This window comes from Anticarsia gemmatalis, chromosome 10 (assembly GCF_050436995.1).
Source record: "Anticarsia gemmatalis isolate Benzon Research Colony breed Stoneville strain chromosome 10, ilAntGemm2 primary, whole genome shotgun sequence".
In the NCBI taxonomy this organism is placed as follows: domain Eukaryota; kingdom Metazoa; phylum Arthropoda; class Insecta; order Lepidoptera; family Erebidae; genus Anticarsia; species Anticarsia gemmatalis.
Window position 1 is genome coordinate 10,670,317 of NC_134754.1, and position 23,066 is coordinate 10,693,382.

General features: G+C 33.2%; 1 protein-coding gene across 2 annotated transcripts in view; it reads left to right on the plus strand.

The window, feature by feature from the left end:
• The window catches only part of Sb (serine proteinase stubble), a 159,440-nt gene that overhangs the window by 44,709 nt on the left and 91,665 nt on the right, over positions 1–23,066 (plus strand). The window lies entirely within an intron of this gene.

Genomic DNA, 23,066 nt, shown 5'->3' on the forward strand with positions numbered 1-23,066 from the left:
TTTCGCCACAAATGATTGTTTCGGGTGGAAAGCGATCCCTTGACCTCTCGACGCAGTGGTATCGGCGTGGTGACCAAAACCACTGCGCCACTGTAAGATCAGATTTTTTGCAGGATCTGTGTCAGCGACAATTGGCTAGTTGACTAGGCTGAAAAATTATTAAACTCGTACTCTTAAAAGGTTCATCCAAAACGCTCACGCTATAAATTTTTTTTACGTAAACAACATTGAAATTGTAATTATAGCAAACTGAAACATTTTATTGAGCACTCATTTGATACCAACGAAAATAACATCGACACTGACGTTACTGTGTCGGTCCTCTATACTACAATGTGCGTTTGAATAAGGAGTAGCTGATTTGACTGGTAGTCAACTACCGTATTGTATTTCTATGGAAGAGTTTACACAAACATTTAGTTTTTAGATCCTTCAAAAAATCTGATCCGTCAGAGTAAGACCCAACTCTGTGTGCACGCAGTCTTACAGGAGCGAGTAGGCGACCTACATTCTATACATTTTTGAGGCGCCCTGCCGCAAGAACGCGTGGTTAATTAACTTGGACAATGCACGCATTCAAATATGCGATATTCATTATAATAGCGCTATAATACACGATAAATTTACCAGTAAACATGAATGGAAGAGACCTTATCTAAATATCATCTGTTACTCCCGCAGGCACGCTAGCGTGACCGTCACCGGGGTATAATAATTATGGATCTGCTAGATTTACCCAAATCAGTTAAAAGATTTTTAAGTGAAAGGGCGAATAATAAAATGTTAAAAGTATAACGTAATACCAAAGGGGAAGTGTTTGTACAGCAGTGAATTAAAGAAAATTAATGTAATATCCTTTATCAGTGCCATTGAAATTTGCATTACCTATATTTTTATCGCTCATAAATTATTGTCGACGTAATAATTAAACTTTTCTTACACAAAGTAAAAACTTAAGCCACGTCAAAGGCCTTCGGGCGGCTTGAACAACTTTGACACTAGGTTGACCACTAACCATACGATGAAGAAGAAGAAGAGTAAAAACTTGAACCAAGTTCCTCTAGCTAAACATTGTAAAGAAAGATAAAAGTATCATACCCTACATGACTATACAAAGTAGGAATACGTGAGAGTAAATGAGCCATATGTTACTGCCATTAATAATATTATATTAGCAATATACCATATTATTATAGCGTATTCAGAACTCATTGTTTGGTTCATAATGCGTTTACAATGGTGCTTGAAATGGTTATTGAAATGGTCTACTAATTATTGTTCACGCTTTGTACATGAATAAAGGAGTACGAATAATAGAATAAGGGATTGTTTTAAATTGTATTGTTTTAGAAAATTCGTAAAGTTTATATCTTTTATTTGAAAAAGTGGCATTTCATCTATAGTCCAACAACTAAGTAGCGTGTTTTGATATGCACGATTTAAGTGGCATAACAGCATATACTATAAAATCAATATTTGTAGCCCTGTTTTATTAAAAGATGTGACTTGCTTTTTAGATACCTGTGAACTACAATTACCTGCTTATCAAGAAAAATAAAACAAACTGCTTCAAGTTTATGTGTTTTCAAGAAGTAATCTTTGGTACAAAAGGATGGATTTAATAACACACTTCTTTTATTTGTAGAAAAGTTATAATCTTTTTACAAGGACAAAGTCGCAAGCCAAAGCTTGTATTTAAAATATATCACGTTTTATGTAAAGTTACATAAGCTTGGCAAAGTTAAATAAATAATTTCAGAAGCATATATCTTTTATAGTCTCTGCGTAAAGTTACGGTACTTTGAAAGACCGTAAAATGACGTTTTAAGGGTCGCAAGACGGCTTTTAATGAGGCCGGCTTGAGGCTTCAAGAAAATTTTCGTATTTTAGTAAGCCTGCGTTTTATATGAATAGGTATGAGACAAAATATCTGCTGTAAAAGTGGCTATTGTTCGATCTGTCTGGCAAATAATTATACCTTTTACAAAAAATTGGCAAATGATTATATACTAATACGAAAATTAATTAACCTGCTTGCTACAAGAACAAAATTATTGTATTATTGTAACTATTGTTAGCAATAATAATAGGGATGTGGTTTTGATAGCGTGACGATTTACATTTTTGCGTTTTGGATAATTTTTATCGCTCGATATTTTTTATCGGAATTTAATTGATAAAAATTATCGGATATTTTCCCTGGAATAGAATCATGAAATCGTAAATTTAAATAAATTTGTCTCTTCTTTGGTACGTATTTATAATAAAATTAATTTGCATCTAGTTTAATCATGCATATGTATCAAAAAGAAAGTAATAAACAATTCTAATTGATTCTATTTTGAAGCCTAAATTAATTCTTAAACAAGTAACAAGATACATAAAACAAAGAATAAATTAAACTTCAAATCGCAATTCCGATAATGTATTCAAGAAAGTTATATTTGAATAAAATATTTTTGACTTAATGACTGTACGGGGCCAAATTGATATGGAATTATGACCGGAGATGTCAAAGGTTAATTATTTTCACATTATATTTAACTTAGCCTATTATACTAAGACCGGAAATGAAAAAATAGCAAAGTTTACGAACTTGTTGAAATCTTGTTGTGTTCGATTAGGAAATACTTGGAATTGTTGCAGTTTTATTTAATTTAGAATATATCTAAATGTATTAACTTTATACGGAACAAGTTTTTTTCCGTATTTCTTTTAGAGCCATTGTATTAAGTACACGTTACAGAATCCTATATTAGGTTAAATCCCAGTAAAAGACTGCGATTAGAAATACCCTTTCCTGACATTAAAATTTAGGACAGATTACAACAAACTTTTTAGGATCTAGCCCGAAATTAAATAATCGCTGTTCGTTCCCAAATTTTATAATTTGCATCTATTTCCTAAATCAAACAATAAATTAAACATGAAGCTGACAAAGTGAATAAATTCCGACATTATTTTAAATGAGACTTGTGTCAATGTGCTTTTGCGAACATAAAAACAGTATACAAACCACACGTCCGAGTCCAAATTGTTTGCAAAAATTGAAATAAACAAACAAAACTCAATAACGGTCCGACCTCAAAATAATCTGGGACTACAAAAACATATTCCGTATTGATTTTAAAACAAATTTATACGTATACAAATCCCTTTACAAATTCATGTCATTGTATAATTCGATATAACACGGCTAATGTAACCTGCTCCAAAATGGCAAGCTCTTTATAGTATAATACGTATAGTATAATAGTAGAAATAGATAATAGTCATTGCATAAGTTGAAAATGTGTGATTGTCCGACAACTCCCCAAAGCAATTTTTATTTTTGTTTAGTAAGCGGTCACCTGGAGACAAAGTTATTCAAGCTTACGTTTGGGATAGCTCAACGACAATTTTTACTGATATTAATAACTTCCAACTTGTACGAAAGTATAAAGACTCTCACTTTAAACACTATTTAGCAATCCATCTATGAAAAGACCGCGCTAAAGCTTACTTAGCTCGTAGATTGCTTACCTACCGGCGGTTATAAGAGCTTCAAAATGTTCCCATGATCACAATCGATTCTAAAAATCATCTCCATGGGCCGATGTTATCGATATTTCGGTACCGATGTTTCGATAGTATTCAATTATGGTATTAATAACAAAGGCTGTATCAATAATTCTGTTCACAATGGCCTACGTGCTTCGTAATGAGTACGTGCGGTGACTACTGAGTTATATTGGATATTGTATCTTATTCTGCTGACTTAAATTCGATTCCCAGGCTGGACAAAGTTCTCTTGGTTTTTTTCTAATTTATGTCAGACTAGAGACCGCCCGCGACTTCGTCTGCGTGGAAACTCTTCCCGTGTAAATCCCGATCCCTCGAGAACTCTGGGATAAGAAGTAGTTTATATGTTATTCTGGGTCTTCAGCTACCTATGTACCGAATTTTATCGTAATCTGTTCAGTAATAATTTTGTGAAAGAGTTACAAACATACTTTCTCACAAACTTTCGCATTTATAATATTCTTTTCTTCTTTAAAAGACAACTCCCGCACTAAGAATTGCTCTTGTGTCGCGGGGACTTTTACAAACATACAAACAACGGACACATTAGTAGGATTTATTTTAGATCATTTTCAATTTATAGTAGTCTGGAGTTTGGTAACGTGCCCGATATATGGCAATGGGCTCGCCCCCTATTACATGGGACTAACATTGTTAATGGCAAAAACGCGGGTGTATTTCATACACCTCTGCCTACACCTTCGGGTATAACAAGCGTGATATTATGTATGTATGTTTGTTTGTTTGCAACGTTTAGTTGCATTCTATGAACTCGTTGCAGTCAACGGTTTCTAATTAGCTGAGGTTAATTAGGCTGTCTTTAGTCTGGTTGGGTGACCTCTAAGTGGTCTTTGTTTGAGACGGGACTTGGGACATGACGCTGGGAATATTGTCATTAGACTTATAGCACTTATACCCTTAAACGTATTTAGAACATATATTACGATGTTTCACTTTAGGATTTCATAAAATTATTTGCAATTAATGCAACTGCTTTTATTACTGTGCCGTACGTTGCCTTTATAAACTAGATCTTAACATAACACGAAGATTTAAGATTTAGTGACAATATAATTTATCTGATACTTGTACAGAAGCGGTGAAACCAGACGTAGGACATAAGTTTTTATTTCGTACTTAAGTTACAATAGCAGAGATCTGTAGCACAATTCTCTACACTCGGTACTGTCGAGTGTCGAAAGTTTGACACTTAAAATGTAATGTCAAAATAGTTCCTACGACGCCCATAAGCGACGCTGATTAAATTTTCATACAAAATTTCTCGATAGCTAGCCGGTTGTTGGTAGTCGATAGTAGTAGAGAATCGAGGCACTGTTCCTTACTTTCATTCGTTTGGTAAAAGATTTTAAAGATTTTTTTTAACATACTTCGTGATCAAATCCTTTCATCATGTCGACGTACAACATGTACACCTATTCTATATCGTAGAAACATACACATCATGTATCTCGCCGTCTCAGGAAGCACATGAAAGCGTTTAACATCACAAACATGTCATCTGCATGTCTACAGCGCAAATATTTGTGTTTTCACTCGCATTCCGCTGAGAAAACTGCATTCAGTATGCTAAGTGCTAGAGTAAATAATCAATAAAAGTGAAAACTCTTCATAACAAGTTTAATTAACATTTTGTTTACAAATTTGAGGGTTGTTTTAATACCTTTGCTAATGTTGGTTTTGTTCTTAGTGATAGATAATTATGAAGATAGGAAATAAAATGTTGACAAATTAGAGGTAGGTACAGTTTTGAGAACTTTAGTTGTTCAGTCATCAGTCAGTCAGTCAGTGAATGATAAATGAAGGAAAACAATGAAATCTTTGAAATGCTAAAGAAACATTTTATAAAAGGAGAAGAGATTTTCTTTTTTTTAATATGAATAGCAGAAATTGTTCTAATAAGAAAACCATCTTACTAAGAAACTATTATTTTAGTATCATTCGTTAATACATTTCCTAAAAGCCGTCCATTCGAATTCTCATCAACCATTTCCCGGACAGGAAAGTTCCATTCAATATAACTCGCCGCGTAATAATTTAACCGTGAAGACTTATTTACTTTGAAATAAAAAGGCTATTATCATCGGTACATTTAAGGGCAAATCAAATATTAAAAAATAATAGACGATTTACTTTGGCCGTTTTTCTGGGACACGGTACGCTCGGCGACGGCGGTGCTACGAATAAATTATAGAGTTTTAAGACTCGTTTTCATCGAGTGTACAATCTTTTTAATATTTGATGAAATGGCACATTTAAGTAAGTAATATTTCCGCGAAATTTTCCTCTTTATAGATACTTTGTGCATACGTATTTTAAAATTAAATTATTAATGACAATGACGTTAACAGTCTGACAAAAAAGGTGCAATGAGCATATTCTTAAATGAAAAGCGCAATTAAGAAAAAAAACAGTAGCCATATTCTCAAAACAAAAAACATCGCATTCGAATTTTAAATTGTAAATACTTGCGCGCCCGAATACACTCCACCACAATACCGTCGAAAGTGAAAATGACCTTAAAACGTGTTCAAACATTCGTAAGTACAGTCTGGTTTTAGTTGACAAAAAACAAACAAAGTCCCAACACAATAAGACTATAGAAAGTGGTACCAACAAACACTATTATCAAACTGTAACGGGGCTATGTCTATACATTACAGATAATTTTGGAATACTGATTGATATTGTTCTTTTTCAACAGACGTTGCACACGTACCACAATTTAGTTTTTTGACAGAACACCAGACAAAATAAAGCTAGTTATTTTGTGCATTGCAACTATTTGACAAGATAGTAACTTCGAAGTTATAAAATATAATCTTGGTTTATTTTAAGGCCGAAATATTCGTTACCAGTGTACGTACAAACGCGTACCAAAATTAGTTTTCTTACAATTCATTCATCATTTTGTTTATAGCTACGCGGGAAAATTGGTATATAATGGGCGAAAGAGAATGGGTTAAACACCGCTTTGTAAATTTGGGTTTGAATGTCGACTAAATAGTCAGTTGCGACGTTTTTTTTGTAGACCGTGAAGTGTGCAGCTGATTTTGATTGGTTGCTGTAATTTTAACGTACGTTCGGGATTCAAACAAATGAAACTGGGCTTTAACCTTGTTACCATTGTTTTAAATATTACATTTTATTTAAAGATACTGGCAATGTAGAATTGTAGAGTTTTATACTGGTATGTAATTTAGTTTTAATTCCTATTTCACTTCGACTGCCAAGTGTCAAGCTTGTTCTAGCTAATAATTTTTTTTATCGGCTCATAGTAACTTAAACTATTTTAACGCAGTAACAATGGTTTGATAGACGGACATTATATTGACAGAGAAAGAAATGTTATCTCGTTCTAATGAAAAATAATTCTCGTTATAGTGTCCCATTATAAACTAAACGGAAAAATTGTGTAATAACTTTTCGCTGTATCTAATTTCAGTTAATTTTACATTTCTACAAAATTATGTTCAGATAGAGATCTGTCTAAAATTATCACATTTAAATTATTTGAAACCCTTACCTTATATCTTTATCCAGAGCCTTTAGAACGATATCTGAAAGGACCCGAATTAATTAAAATAGAAATAAAACTGATTTTATCGCAGCGATATCTTCTAACCATATCTTGTCTTAGGCATGAGAAATTCTGAAAGGTTCATCTCCCTTATAAAATTAAATCTTAGTGAAGAATTTACATTATACCGTCAAAGGCGTCTGTCTCAAACTTATGTAGGTATTTTGTGGTTACGTGCACATTGCACATACTATCTATATCATGTTCATAAAAATGTGATGCCCTTTTAGATTACTTATTGTATTACCACAACGTACGACGCGATTACGCATTTATATCAACATCACAAGTCATCAGTTTAAACGTAAACGCATTTGCAAAAAGACACTAATTCTATCAGCATTTTTAAGCTATTACGTTTATTCAACAAATACCTATGTTCATTCGAATTGATTTAGTCTCGTCTGTCTCCAGTTAAATTGCCTTCGATATTGCTTTCAGAATCCAGACAGATTGATTGCTAGATTGACAGGTTTTAGATACTTCTTTTAACGTTGAACCCAAGTTTTTATCGCTGTTTAATAACTTTCTAGACTTTAGGATAATACTAGCTGTCGTACGTGACTGCACTTGCGCTTTCTATTGATTGAAAAGTAAATTAAATTAAAAACATGGCAGTGGTTAAGTGTTAAATCGATACGAAAAATAAACAGGTATAAGTATTACAATGGTGTAATCGACTGGGTTAACGAAAGATTATATTGTTTAACTCGTTAAAGTCTATGAAAATGCTTATGTAATGTCTGTCTCTGTGTTGTATTTCTATACTAAAATGTGTTTTTGACATTTCATGAAAAGTAGCTGATTTGACTGGTAGTCAACTAACTTATAACTTGAATCGTGTCGTTCTAAAATTGAAAACAAAAATTCATAAATCAATGTTGCACTAGAAAAATATTAATTTATTTCTCAAACTTGATTGGGCAGCACTAAGTCCACAGATAAAATATAAATAAAATCTATCATGAAAGGTGCTAATTTATAATAATTACGATATTATAACTCATTTTGTTTGGTATAAATAATATTATGGACCGATTTGTAGACGTTTATTGCTGAAATGGTTTCTTTGAAATGATTTATGATAATTAAGTATTACTATTAAAAGTAGATCTAATATCTAGTAACGGTGTGGTATTTATCATGTTAGTACCGTATTGAAATGTTCATCGTGAATTTAAATGAATGATCGTTTATTGTGTGAGTCAATTGCGATTGATATTATGAATCTATCAGTGGTTGAAATCTATCTGCCTTTTTTCTATTATAATAAAATTTACGTATGAATAAATCGCAACACATGAAGAATTTTCTTCTTTTTTCGAGTCGGTTAATAGTAAGAAATGTTATTCTTCAAAAACTTCTAAGATTAATTTTATTAATTATTTATATTGGGTTATCAAGAAACACACTAAGATATTATAATAAACATTCTTTGATCTTGCTTGCAAAGATTGACCTCTCGACAAGTTTGAATTATAAACTGAACTCCCTGAAGTCACTTTTGATCAATTGAAACAGTCAATTCCTGACGAAAACAAAGCACCGTACAGCTAATCGAAGCTAACGTAACATCTTTAAGTAATAGTCCGGTCAAATTAGACCAAAAAATCAGTAAACCCACGACAAATTCAGGGGAAGCTGAAAATTCTTAAAATTGTTTAAATTATAATTATAAACATTGTCTTAAAAGTCCCAACCGATCCCATGTAAGGAAAAAAAATTAGCGGGGTAATAAGGTCCAAAAAATGAGTTTTTCGCGATTTTCTTGAAAACGGTAAGTTTGCGATAAAGCAAAATTACCCCAGACATAATTTGTAGATCAGGGAATTTCCTATAAAAAAGGTATCAATAATTTTTTCCCTAAAAGCCACCGCTTCTGAGATATAACGATGCAAAAAATTGCGAGCGTCATAATACACTCATACACTACTTCAACTTGCTTTAGCAATTATAATATTAAAAGAAGTTGAAATCGATGACATCATGGATGCTGATTTAATAATTAATATCGAAAATATAGTAGATAAAATTTTTTCATACAATGATATTGAAAATGATGAAATATCTGGAGCTTTACTTAATAAACTGAATCAAAAACTTAAGGATTATGAGGAACGAGGACCAACAGCGAAACTTTGGATTCAATATTTTTATATGGTTTCAATTCTTAAAGAGTTTTTAAGAGCTGAACGTATGGGGGATTGGAAAACTCATTTAAACTGCGTCAAAGAAATGCTTCCTTACTTTCACGCGTCTGGACATTTTCCGTATGCTAAGTCTGCACACCTATACTTGCAGGATATGCTACAATTAGAGAATTTCATAGATCCTGAAGTCTATAAAAAAATTTCTGAAGGATTCTTCACTGTGAGACGTTCAGACAAATTAAGCTGTGGCACTTCAACGGACATGGTAATTGAGCAGTCTATGATGAAAGCTATGAAGACAGATGGAGGTATTGCTCGAGGAAGAAGCACAAAACAGAGTGTCATAAGTAAATGGGTTTATAGTATGCATGCAATGAATACAGTTTGTGAAAAATTAGAAGATCTGGCTAATGTTAGGATGGATACGACCGAGCAGCATGTTGATGCAAGTGATTCACGAGTAAAAAAAGATGCTAAAGACTTACGAAAACTTTTGGAATGGTTCTCAATACATAATCCTTTTCCAGAGGTTTTGCATCGTTATATCTCAGAAGCGGTGGCTTTTAGGGAAAAAATTATTGAAACCTTTTTTATAGGAAATTCCCTGATCTACAAATTATGTCTGGGGTAATTTTGCGATAAAACTTACCGTTTTCAAGAAAATCGCGAAAAACTAATTTTTTGGACCTTATTACCCCGCTAAAATTTTTTCCTTACATGGGATCGGTTGGGACTTTTAAGACAATGTTTATAATTATAATTTAAACAATTTTAAGAATTTTCAGCTTCCCCTGAATTTGTCGTGGGTCAAATGTCTAAATAATTGACCGGAGTATAAAGCAGTAACAGTATTTGCAAATCGTCACAAATGTACAATGGACAACATAAATTGTTCACATTTTATACAATTCTTATCAATTTCAGATATTAAACAGATCAAAAAGCACAATCGTATTCCCAGTATTTTATTGAAATACGTCGTATAAATCTCACAATACAAACGATTTTTACACAAAAAATATTCACTTTATCACATTGAACTGAATAAAACCGTACTCTCAATTGAATTACGACCTTTGAATCTTTTCAAAGCGATTCAACCTTTCTTTATGTTGTCGGCAAGCGTTAAAAAGCTGCAAAAAATGCTAGAATTATAACATAGGCCAGTTAGAATTGTAACAAATTTTGTTACCGTAATGGCAAAAAGACATTGTGTTGGGTGAGTTTTCTTTGCAACTTACTTTTAACACGTGTATAGGCTCAATAAGTATGGAAAAACAGAGTTCTTGAACCTGTGGACCTCAAATTCTAATCATGGTATTTTGTTATGTTATTGATACAGAGTAAATAAAAGTAAAAAAAGTAGAGCAAATATTTCAAGTAATTGTAAGTGGAAAATCGATAAAGCCAAAACAAAGCGCGAGTTCTTGTAGATTAACTTGTTAAATAAAAAAAAATATAGTACTTACTATTGAAAAAAAAGTACCACTATTTAACCCTACCTAAAATACATTAGTACAAGATTCTTTTAACACGTTTCTGTCCCACTGCTGGGTAAGTATGGGAATATGAGTACATACATCTACCAAACTTTTCAAAAGAAAACAATAACAAACGTCTATCAACAATACATACAAGACAATAATGAAAGGATATATACTCGTAGTTGAGCGTAGTACACACGATATTGCATATTGACAAGCTTGAACTATGTCATATTGAATATTCTCTATCAGAATACTTGATGCAGTTGTTGAACGTAGACTGGAATTTCAGTGATAGTTTCTCGTTAATATCTTAGATATATTGATCTGAGTTTGTGTCATGTGCTTTACTGTACTCTGTGGTTCGTAAAGAATTTTCTGATTTACCTAGGGGGCTATTACGTATCTCTGTTGGCAACTATTTGGTAGTCTGTACATCGTTTTCTCGCTCAGAGAATAATGATTAACACGTAACGTCAAAAAGCGATGTACTAAATAGTCACCATCACTTTGACGTATACTGTCAACTGAAATACGAGATAAGCCCGCAGGTTTCCATCTAGACATACATACATAAATTCACGCCGTTTTTTCATCCTTACAAACTTCCTTTGCCTCAATCACATGCACAGATCTTGATTTCCATCTATCTATGTGATAATTTTTTTTTATCAGTTCAGCATTTAACAATGACAGCGTGACAGACGGAAACTAGTTTGCACCTAAGTAGAAACAACATAGCTTATTATTACCAATTTTATGAACTAGTAAGACTTTTATTAAATTCGTTTATTGCCGACGTAGAAACTGCAAAGAACATAATAAAATCGAACTCATATTTTTCTAGAGTGAATCGAGATGCAGTCATAAAGATATTGGAGCTTTAAAATTGCTTTTATTTCCAACTATAATATTTCTCTTAGCAATTCGAGTAATAATTTCATAATTCTTAGAAATTCTTGCAATATTTTCATCTTTGGCAGTTTTAAAACTTATATTGGAACCACTAAAGCTTCTGCGTATTTTGTGGCGTAGTTAACCATTAAATGAATAATTCAATGAATTGATACACAAAATTAGTTTTATTTTATGATCAGTGCCAAAAGAACATCATAAAGGCCCAGTTACTTAACCGACTTCACAAAAGGAATTTTTGTGTAATTGAAATATTCTTGTGTAAACAACAACAAGTGATAATTAAAATAGGGACTTTTTTATATTAAATTCTATTTAAAAAAAATATCAAAATACAAAAAGAATTCGAGAATATCTAAATCTCGTGTGAATTCTTCAATCCCTTTACGGATTTACACTAGAGCCGGTACGCTGTTGAGATGTCGATGCACAAAATAAATTCTCTACAAATCTTGTGCACATTCGCCTCAAATATGTAGAAGAAAATGTCACTGTGTGAATGCATTTCTTCAAAAATGGATTCTACAAAATACTCGTATTGTTTTAGACCAGTCTCTAGATATGAAAAACCAGAAACAAACACATAACTGTGAAACTAATTTCACTTAAAAATAGCATGTAGCAATTATCTTGTCTGTAACGACAAGACAACGAAATTCATATAATTTCCCGGTCTCACTTTTGGATAAATATCAGATAGTTTACCACATGGAATATTTACAGTTCTTTTTAGCCAGGTCACTTTATCTAGCAGATAGTTTATCTCACACTTATTTATAAGCTACAAAAGTGCTTCAGAATTCGTTTGCCCTTAATATAAATTTCCCTAAATTGAATTTTATCTTCGTCCATTAAGAGTCCAAGAGTTATCATACATTTCAAGTTACAAAAAAGTATTCCCACGGTACATTAATCACTAGTCATTCCATGTTGTAACTTAATTATTCAACACAAATTCGTATCACTGAAACAAAACGTACACTTTTAATTTCACTGATGACTCGACCACGTAAAAACTTAGTATAGAAGTCACGAACAAATCTGTGCCACAAATGAAAAAGAGTATAAGGCCGATTTTGAGGAAAATGAGTTAAGTAATTTGAGTCCATTTATATCCTAATGTTGTAATATATTTAGTTTAAGCACATTGCTAATTTTCTCATTTTGAAAGATAAACAATATCTGTTTTTACCAATCGATGGAGCATTTTTTTCTGACTATTCTAGTATTGTAAGTAGGTAAATCCGAAATAAGTCCAATTTTGTCATTGATGAATGTAATGCTCCGCGTGTGTTGGGTTCGAATCCCACCCGGGACATATCTTAGTGTGATGAGCACGAGTATATGTTCTGAGCTTGGTTGTTAATTCATCTATATAAGTACATATGTATTTAGAAGTATATAAGTATGTTTATCAGTTATTTGGTTACCATAGTACAAGCTCTGCTTAGTTTGGAATCAAATGACCGTGTGTAAGTTGTCCAATAATATTCATTTTCGACAAATTCGGACTTATACCCTTTTTCACTAGAGGCACAGAAATTAGGTATTCAACAAACGATGTTTTTACGTAACGGATAGAGTGTAACGTGTTTTTAAAATAACTTGTTGAGAAAAACTGTTATTTTATAACTTTCACTGCTTTTTAGATAATTGCTCTTGTAATTACTATGGGTGGTTACGCTTCAATGCGTCGAGCTTAAAACGTTTTTGTTTTATGTTATAGCCGTTTTTGTGGGTCGAAGTTTCTACTATCGATTTTTTTGTGACGTAGTATTTTTTTGGAGTTTCATTCAAGTTTCGATACGTCTGGAAGGTTATAATTATTATTCGATTGTCTTTTATTTTGTTGAAAATGTATAATTGTAACAGATTTTGTTGTTTTATTCGTAGTTTTAATCGATAATTAAAGTTGATCGAGACATCTTGGACCTACAGGTGTAATTATAATTATTGATGACTTCTCTCTCGTCTTTATAAAATATAATAGTCTTAATTTAAAAATTAATAAGTTGTGGCCCACAAACAACCGGGTTGGTTCTTGTAGCGTAAATATAAATAGCTGATTAAACACCAGTGTATATTAAAGCTACTATAACTATACAGTATTCGGTATAAATCCCTCAAAGATGTTTGTTCCAATGCTTCAAATCGAAGTGCTATTCACCAATTCATGTCATCAAACATTATCCTTTCCAACCCTTTCATAGGTTAAACTCTTCTAACATCAGCTTCATCATATGAGTGACAAAGACAGCAATATTTTATCGACTTCAACAGTTTATAGCGCGTCAATGTTTCGCTTACGGCAAAACGCTTTCGTAATCAATTCGAAGCGTGAAGTTCAAGATCAACGTTGTACAATGAACTGTGGTTTATATAAGTATTTATAGACTTTTGCTTTTTTACCCGATGTGGTTTAACATCGGTTTTTGTATGGATTTTTCCGACGATGTCTGTATAGAAAGATTATCCTTGATGATGTGTATTTTTATTCCACGCAGAAGTAAAATAGGTTTCTTTTCGACGGATTCAATTGGTAATAAAATGTTTTCACTAGTTTTAGACACTTTCTTTCGGGAAACAAATAACCAATTAAGTTTAGTGTATATCTATTAAGCCTACTTCTACCCACCGTTGAGCATATGCCTCCGCTCAATACACCATTTTTTACTATCCTACGCTAGTCTCATCCATTGCAGTCCTACAAATTTCATGATGACTTCCAATTAAATATTACCTCTATATAATATTTCTTAAGAGGTAAGATATGTTAAGAAAATTTATTAATTATGTGTATTATTATTATCGTCATTACATATATTTAATATTTTAGATACTATCTTTGCAAATAAATTTTGCCTCTTTGTAAATCCTCATTCAGGGAATGCACCCATGGTAGAAATCCGTGTAAGTACTAGATAATAATTCAGTACGTTGGCTTACACCGTTCGTTTGATAAAATCGATAGTTGTACCAATTAATTAAAGTTCCTTTCCCTCGTAGATTGTGATTACGATCGAAAACATTGCGATTAGTGGAATATAGGCGGACAGTAAACATCTTAGCTAAAACAGGTGTGATAATGTCTTAAATTAACATAAAGCATGTCCTTATAAAACGAAATCAGGCCGAAGGTACTTGTAAAGCTTGCAGTACACAATATCCACTTGGAAAGGAGGTCCTACCTTTTGTATTTCTGTCAATCAGGTTTTGAAATAATTGAGAATACTTATGGTGGAACTATTGGTAGCGTCAAATTTCAAAAGTTAGTATTAAACATGAAAACCTGCTGATGACTAAAGAAGACACGTATAAAACGCTGATCAGCAATTCGGACTAAACGGCGCGAGATCGTACGCTGATTGATGCCCATACGTTGGCGGCCGGTCAACGAGTTGAGGCGATGCTGATTAGTTGGCGTTTGTATCCCTATTGCTATTGTAATTTTAATAAATGAATTATCGAACGGCTTAAGCTGATGGCTGGCTGAAAAGCTTTAAAGTTGGGCTCCCTTTATCATAAGATACATGATCTTAGGATAAAGGGAGCACACAGCCATCAGCTTGAGCGGTCACAACTTTAAAACTTTTATGTTGCATTGCTATTACTAATTATACAGGGATGAACGATCAGAGCATTGGTACGTGTACTACAAGCCTCCTCCACCACCCTCATTTTATCAACATTACAAGTTAAAACAGAGTTATCAGTAGTCACAAACTAGTCCGGTAACAATCTGCGATGTGATAACGTGATCTATAAATATGTCGCGAAGTCGCCCACGTGTGAGTGCCCTAAGATCGATTTGTTTGGAGATAAATTGTATTTGTGTATAAGAATACATTTGTATTTTAATCTGTTTGAAGTTAGTTATGGTTTTTTGATAGTGGTCGGCCGCCTTTTGCTAATGGAGTATAAGATCAAGCGCAATTGTTGTGAATAGTTTGACTACATAACGATTATTTATTCAGCCCGGATACTATATTCTGATACTTATGAACTAAAATTAATTCATATGGACTTTGCGACTGGCACTGCACTATCTTAAAAAAATATAATGTTTAACTTTGTTACTTTGCTAGGGCTTCCACTAAAGAAATAAAAAGATACATCGAGTAACATTAAAAGGCTCTTTAACTCATTGAAAATATAGTTAGAGAACGATTTTTTACTAAATGTATTAATACATCTATGTATGTCTAACTTAAAAAAAAACAAGCACAAAGCAATAAAACCTTATCTTCTAAAACAAGAGAAATTTCAAACAAACAAACACATAATTGTTGTAATTTAAAACATATTACTTCACAACTTTCCTTAAAAACGTAATCTATAGACATAACTGGATAGTACGTGGCGTGAATAATCGCGACGTTTAATCGAAGCGTTTCGTCGCCCACGTGCGGGCGGCCTAAACGAGTGTACCAACACGTGTCGGACTAAGTTTTCACTTTTTATTAGGGCTATTTTGAACCCACGTATTAGGGTCCTTTCACGTAGAGTCATTGAGGAGAACAGATCTAATTACGATGTTTTTTATTCTTTTTGTTCTGATTAATAATTAATTAACTAATTATTGAAACTTGAATACTAAAAATTTCCAATTTCATCATTTATAATATTTGATTACCTTTTAATACGTTTTAAAATTACTTTTTATAATAAAAATATATCGGGTAGACTTCCGAAAATTATTTATTTCCTTAATGCCTTACCAGTCGTGTAAGCTCGGATAAGATATACTGTGTTTTGTCTTTTTCACTTATATAATATGTCACCTTCAATCAATGTTAAAATTAAAATTCATTGATGTTTAAAAAAAACACTTTACAACGAAAGCCTACCCAGCACTTATTAGTAAGTTTAATAGTGTGTTTAAATAAACGTGTAAACGCGTAAATTTTGTCAGTACGAGCTTAGCTCCCACATCTGATAGAAACGCAGCCTTATAAATGCATGCTCTCCGGACCGTGTATGTATGCACTCTTACAACACAGCCATATAATTGCCTTTATACATTATTATTTATAGGTATTCATTACAAAGATTGGGTGTATGAAAGTGAAACGGATGACTTTCCTAAGTACGACGATTTATTTAATGAATGAGATGGGTAGAGATAAATAATATGCTGAAGATAGTTATGGCCCTTTATTGGTAGGGTATGTTCGAAAATTGTTTGGGACGTTTAAAAAATACCTTAAAATGATTTTGTAATCGGTTGGGACTTTTATTTTTAGTTTACTTGTGCGATCAGATCTTCAGATCGAAAAGATTTACTGTTGACGATTTACTGTTAAAAATTTAATTCTCCTTGCGGAGTCTGTTTGTCTGAGTGATTGTCACTATCTTGAAAATATTTTTTCGTTTATAGTTCCTGAATTTTCGATATGTGTATGCGATAACAATAATAATATGTTTTTTTTTCTTGTTGCAGGTACGTTTTAATTTCATCAAATACTATCAGAGATCAACAAAAAATAACTGGGTAAAACCTATCGCAGTGATGTACTAACCATTACTAATATGAACAATAGCGTACAATCTGATATTCTTATTTAAAAATAAAATATTTCCCACACTCGACTGAAACACCCGCAAGCAAAACCCATTTAAATAAAGAAGAAACATTGAACAAAATAATTCATACCGAATAGAAATCTAGATCTCACGAAACTTCATTGAAATATCGCGAAATGCCCTGAATACTAGATGATATCTTAACACGAATAAATGTTGCCATCATTTATCACTAGCACGACTCCGATGTTTTAGCAAATCACATTTTTTTGATCAAAATCGATTCGTGACATACCATTACAGTACTTTCACTGTAATAATGAAAGTGTCAAAGTATTCACAATTAAAATAGAATGAGAAACCCGGAATCAACGGACAATCATAATCTGACACACAGCTTTTACAATAAACAAAATAAACAAATCGGACCACTCAGCCGTCACGGTGGGAGAGAGACAATAGATTAATTTTAATAGGCGTGATAGAGAAAGATGGAAAAATATAATGACTAGATTGCGGCGGAAACATTATTTTCACTTGATTTCAATAATATTTCTTTGTGCGGCCGTCACATATCGGGAACGCGGTGTAATGTCTGATTTCTCTGTTTGCTAGTCACATTTCTAATACGTGTGATTAAGGTCAATAGATCGTGTGTTATTTTACAACAGTGGATGAGTTTTTATATGTATGGAGATTAGATAAATGATGCACAATGCGAAGGATTGTGATTGCATTGCGATTGGATGAGTTGTCGACCCGAATGATATGACTATTCAACCTTTTGATGTTTGTTTTATTGTTGTATCGATTGTAAGCACGCACTTACGAACTAGTAAGTTGTTTTGTATTTCAAAGATTAAATATATCATAATTCTTTAAGATCTATATTATAAATAATGCATCATTTGTTAAACTAAATCGGGCTCTAGGTGGATAAACTAAGATGCTCCTTCGCTATTAAAAATGCGTTTAGCTTTAGATCTGTACCGTTTGAAAATATTTGTGTAATACCCAGATATTTTACTTCTAGACGACTTTTATTTTGCAATTTTAAATATACAACACATTAGTAACTATATAGATAAAAGTAAAGCCTGATAGACGTCATGCTTTCTTGACTTTTATAATACAGATAACCAAGTAATATATACGACTTTTGCGTCTAATATGATACACATCACGCACAACACGCGAGACGAAGGCCAGACTCAGAATAAGAATGAAAGAGTCGATTCATTGCTGTACTGTATTACGGTATCTCCCATATTTTAGGAAGTCTACTAACGTTTAAATTTATTTTCTTGCATTTGTGAACTTTTTTCTAGCCGTAAATTTAGTATGAACAACTATACAAAATTTATCTTAAATTTTTTATAGTTGTAGAAATATGGCTGTCACTTAATACGCGCCATTTAACTTTGTGCGTATGAATATGGCAACATACTGCTGTTAATCAGATAAAAATTCTAAACAAAACAAAAGACATCAAACAGATCGCTCCTTGAATACAAAAGGGCCACAAATCGAAATCTATAAATTTTACAGGAGAGCCAATACAAATTTTTGAAACTGTTTTTTTATAACATTTCATATATTTATTTATTAAATATAAGATGTTAATATATCATTAGATGCGTATTTTTTAGCTCTATCTTTCTACAAAATAAACTTTGTAATAGCTGTTGCCTATTAAGAGAAAAAAGCATATAAGTCCCTTTTGCATTCAAAATTTGAACCAATATTATGAGAAATATGTCAAAAATTAAACACAGTTTTACAAATAAAAATGGTTAATTGTACTTTTTTGGTAAAAAAACCGTATCAAAAAGTTTAATAATAATTACTAAGTAAAACCATAACTGAATAGACCAGGAAAACATTGTATTAAACAATCCCAATGAAAAAATCTTAACTTTTTATTAAGTAAGTAAAATTATTGAGATCAACTTTGTGCGTAACTTTCATTATTTAGTAAAATTAAACATCAATCATCATCATCAATCAATGGGTAACGTGACGAGTAGACTGAGTGCAGCAGGAGTATTAAAGAAATAAGATAATAGAAAAGATTTTTGAGTTTTATAAGCCTTTATATTTAGCATTCGTGGATTATTCCAAAGCTTTTGACAGCATTACTCATTCCGCCATAGAATCATCACTCCATCCAAGTCCTACTTAAAGATACTATGTAGAATCGAACCTTCATACATCAAACTCATCAAAGCAATAGACAACAATATCATTCCAAGCGTGAAACAGGGAGACCCGCTATCTCCCAAATTATTTACCAGCACCCTCAGAGAAATTTTCAGGAGCCTGGCGGTGTTATGGCAATCAAAAGCATAGTTGTAAGTGGTAAACAGTTAACAAACCATTGTTTTGTAGATATATGACAGTCCTCTTCTCTTTTTCGGCATCGGAACTCGAATCAATGCTCAAAGATCTGAGCACGGCAAACCTTCAGATTGGACTGAGTAAGAACCGTACAAAAACCCAGGTTATGACCAACAACACAAAACGTAGGGTCGAGGTAGACGGGCACGTCATAGACTATGTCGACGAGTACACTTGCTAGGGCCAGATAACCTCTTTTAACAACCGACGGGACAAAGAGTTGGACAAACGTGTCACAAGTGCCTGAAAGAGATCCTGGTCCAGGAAAGAGCTAATGAAGGGTAACCTTCCACTGTCACTGAAGTGAAAGCTCGTCGACATGTTTATACCTACTACCCGTCCTTACCTACGCTGCCCAAACATAGTCCCTTACGGAAAACCAGAAAGAGCCAGAGAGCGATGAAGCATAGTATATTATGCATCAAAAGAACAGGTCACGTCCGAAATTCTATACAGCGCTCCCAAACTCGCATAGCCGATGTAAGGGAGAAGACCGCCTGGCTGAAATGGAACTGAGCCGGCCACATCCATACTAATATTATAAAGCTGAAGAGTTTGTTTGTTTGAACGCGCTAATCTCAGAAATTACTGGTCCGATTTGAAAAATTATTTCAGTGTTAGATAGCCTATTTATCGAGGAAGGCTATAGGCTATATATCATCACGCTACGACCAATAGGAGCAGAGTACCAGTAAAAAATGTTACAAGAACGGGGAAAATATGACTCTTACGTGACGTAAGAGAAGTTGCGCGGGTCAGCTAGTTATCCATATGCATTCGGAAAGGTGGACCCGCATATCTACCAACTGGATGCCAGAATATGGTCATAGCAGACGCGGGAGCCTTAAATGGAGATGGCGGGATGACCTAGACGCATTTGAAAAGGACTGGTCGGATCTTGCCCCTGAAAGAGGAATTTGAAAGGAAAGGGTGCCTCTTTACTTTGCCTGCATCAAAATGTATTATTTTATTTTTTAAATTGTAACGAAAACTAAAATTATTATCATACCAAACGGTCATATTTCTGGCCTTCCCATTCTAGCACGCTAAAAATGATTATTTATTCCACAATAATTTAATGCAAAAGGGACGTATTTCAAAATATGCTACTGTTATATTACAAAATATAATAACAAATACTAGTGTTTGAATGCAAAACGGTCGTTTTCAGAAATATGGCACTTTTGTATTACAAAATCTGGTAACAAATACTATAGTTAGAATGCAAAAAGGACGTTGTCCAAAATATGGCAGTTTTGTATTGTAAAATATAATCACATTAACTTGAAATTTTGCACCCAACACAGACATATTTTGGATTGTGGCACTTTTTCATGCAACTGACGAGCATTTGCGTTGAATCTCCGGGCGCAACTCGCAAAGTGGCTGTTTTGCACTGACATTACCTGTCAAAGTGAGCTAATGCAAAAAGGGCAGTAAGTCAGTGCAGCCATAATATAAGCAAAAATGATGGGGGTTTTTTTTTTACTATAAAATATAGTCGGTTCAGGTGGCATTTTTTCAATAAAACGATTTTCAATATTTTTTGAGTTGTGGCCCTTTTGCATTGAAGGAGCGAGATGTGTATGAATAGTTGCTACATCTAGATGGGTAAAGTTCAATCACCCTGACCTAACTGACTACCTTTTATATTTTACGTAAAAACGAAACTCCTTCAAGTGAAAGTGTTGTCCAACAATTTCAGATAACCTGCTTCACAACCCCGGAGAGTCACTCAAAAATTGTATTGTTATTACTTAGATCAAATTGAGCCATCAACTTTCTAAGCAAAATTCTCAAGAAAGCACGCCTTTAGATTGAGATAGTCAGACATTATTCATTTTGCATGTGGACGGTACAGAGTGTCGAGATAGTGATCTATGATGGACCTTACTTGATCGTGCTAGCTGATTTACGGATCGTCACAAGTCAGAAATGTAGAGTACCTAAGTTTGGCCATCGAATTTGTTTGCCAACATGCTGGTGAGGTTTGGCATTATTATATTCTACCACTATATTACTGCATAGTGCATACGTATGTATGCTGAATCAAAAATATGAGCGAATCCTTAATCCATATTTGCTAAGCTCAGCGCAAAAATGCGTAAACTCGACAGTATGTTTGTTCTTCTATGTTAAAACAGCTTAAGATTTAAATATTATTTGACGGCATGATGGGTTAAATCCAAAGGACACTGGCACATGACATTGGCTACTATTTTCATAAAAACACACACTGGTACAGCCGCGGGCGCAAGTAGTAAATTCGGAATAAAACCTACTTTATGCATTTTACTTTCCATTGGGGTCGGTAATAAATATAATATTAAGTGTTATAGTTCATTAACAATATTTTATGTATTTTGTGATTTGTTGATATAAACTGAAAACGCAACATGAGAGAGAGAGACCACATTATAAACCTTAATACGAGCTTAAACGCTCACGTCCAATAAAATCCCGGCAAATCTAAATTTTAATTATTTATTGGCGTAAACATAAATATATCTAGGCAATAAAGTTTTATTACTTGAAAACGCGTACTATTGCGCATTTAAATCCTATAAAATGTGAAAGCTGTTCTGCAAAAAGGGTGAAAGAGTGCGGTTAAGTGTCTTCATAAAACATCCAATTTTATGTTGAAGGAAAAAAGCCAGCTGGGTGACAGTTGAAAGAAGTACCAGTGGCATTTATAAAACCGAAAATTAGATTTATTTACTTTATAGCTGATTTAGCAATCTGTACCAAATATGACGTCCTATTAATCGTTACATTTATGACAAAAAAATACGTATAACGGCCTACATGGCGCAGTGGTCATGGAGGTCGTGGGTTCGATTCTCTCACGGACCAATTATTATAATGTGATCCACTAATAGTTGTTTCGGGTCTGGTTAAAAGTCTCCGCGACACAAGAGTTTAGTGCGGTGAGTTGTCAATTTAAGAAAAAAAAATACACATAATAATTTTACTAATCTTTTGAAAGACTATCAAACTCTCTCTCTTTTAAACAGCAAAAAGGAGTGAGAGCCACATATCCCTAACAAATATATAATAAATGTTGTACAAACTCACCTTTTCTACATATAAATTCATAAAAATTGCTATCAAGACATGCCGTCCGTATGTCTCATCCTCACGAGGTGTGCCGTGTCCGGACGCACGCCGACACATTTGCTTACTTACAACATGCGCGTACGAGCCGTACAAAGATAATACAACTCGTCGCTATAAACTAGCTACTGCTGTGATTACCATCTGTTTTTTCATTCACTTTTGTAAAATGTGAGCGAAATTGTTGAGGTTTGAGGTCAATGACGTTTGAAAAAGGGCGTTGTTTAAAAAAAATGATACTTTGTAATATAAGATTGATTGTTACAAAGCTAAATCATAGAATGTTATTTATTTCTTAAAATTGATTATGCTGCTAAATGCTTT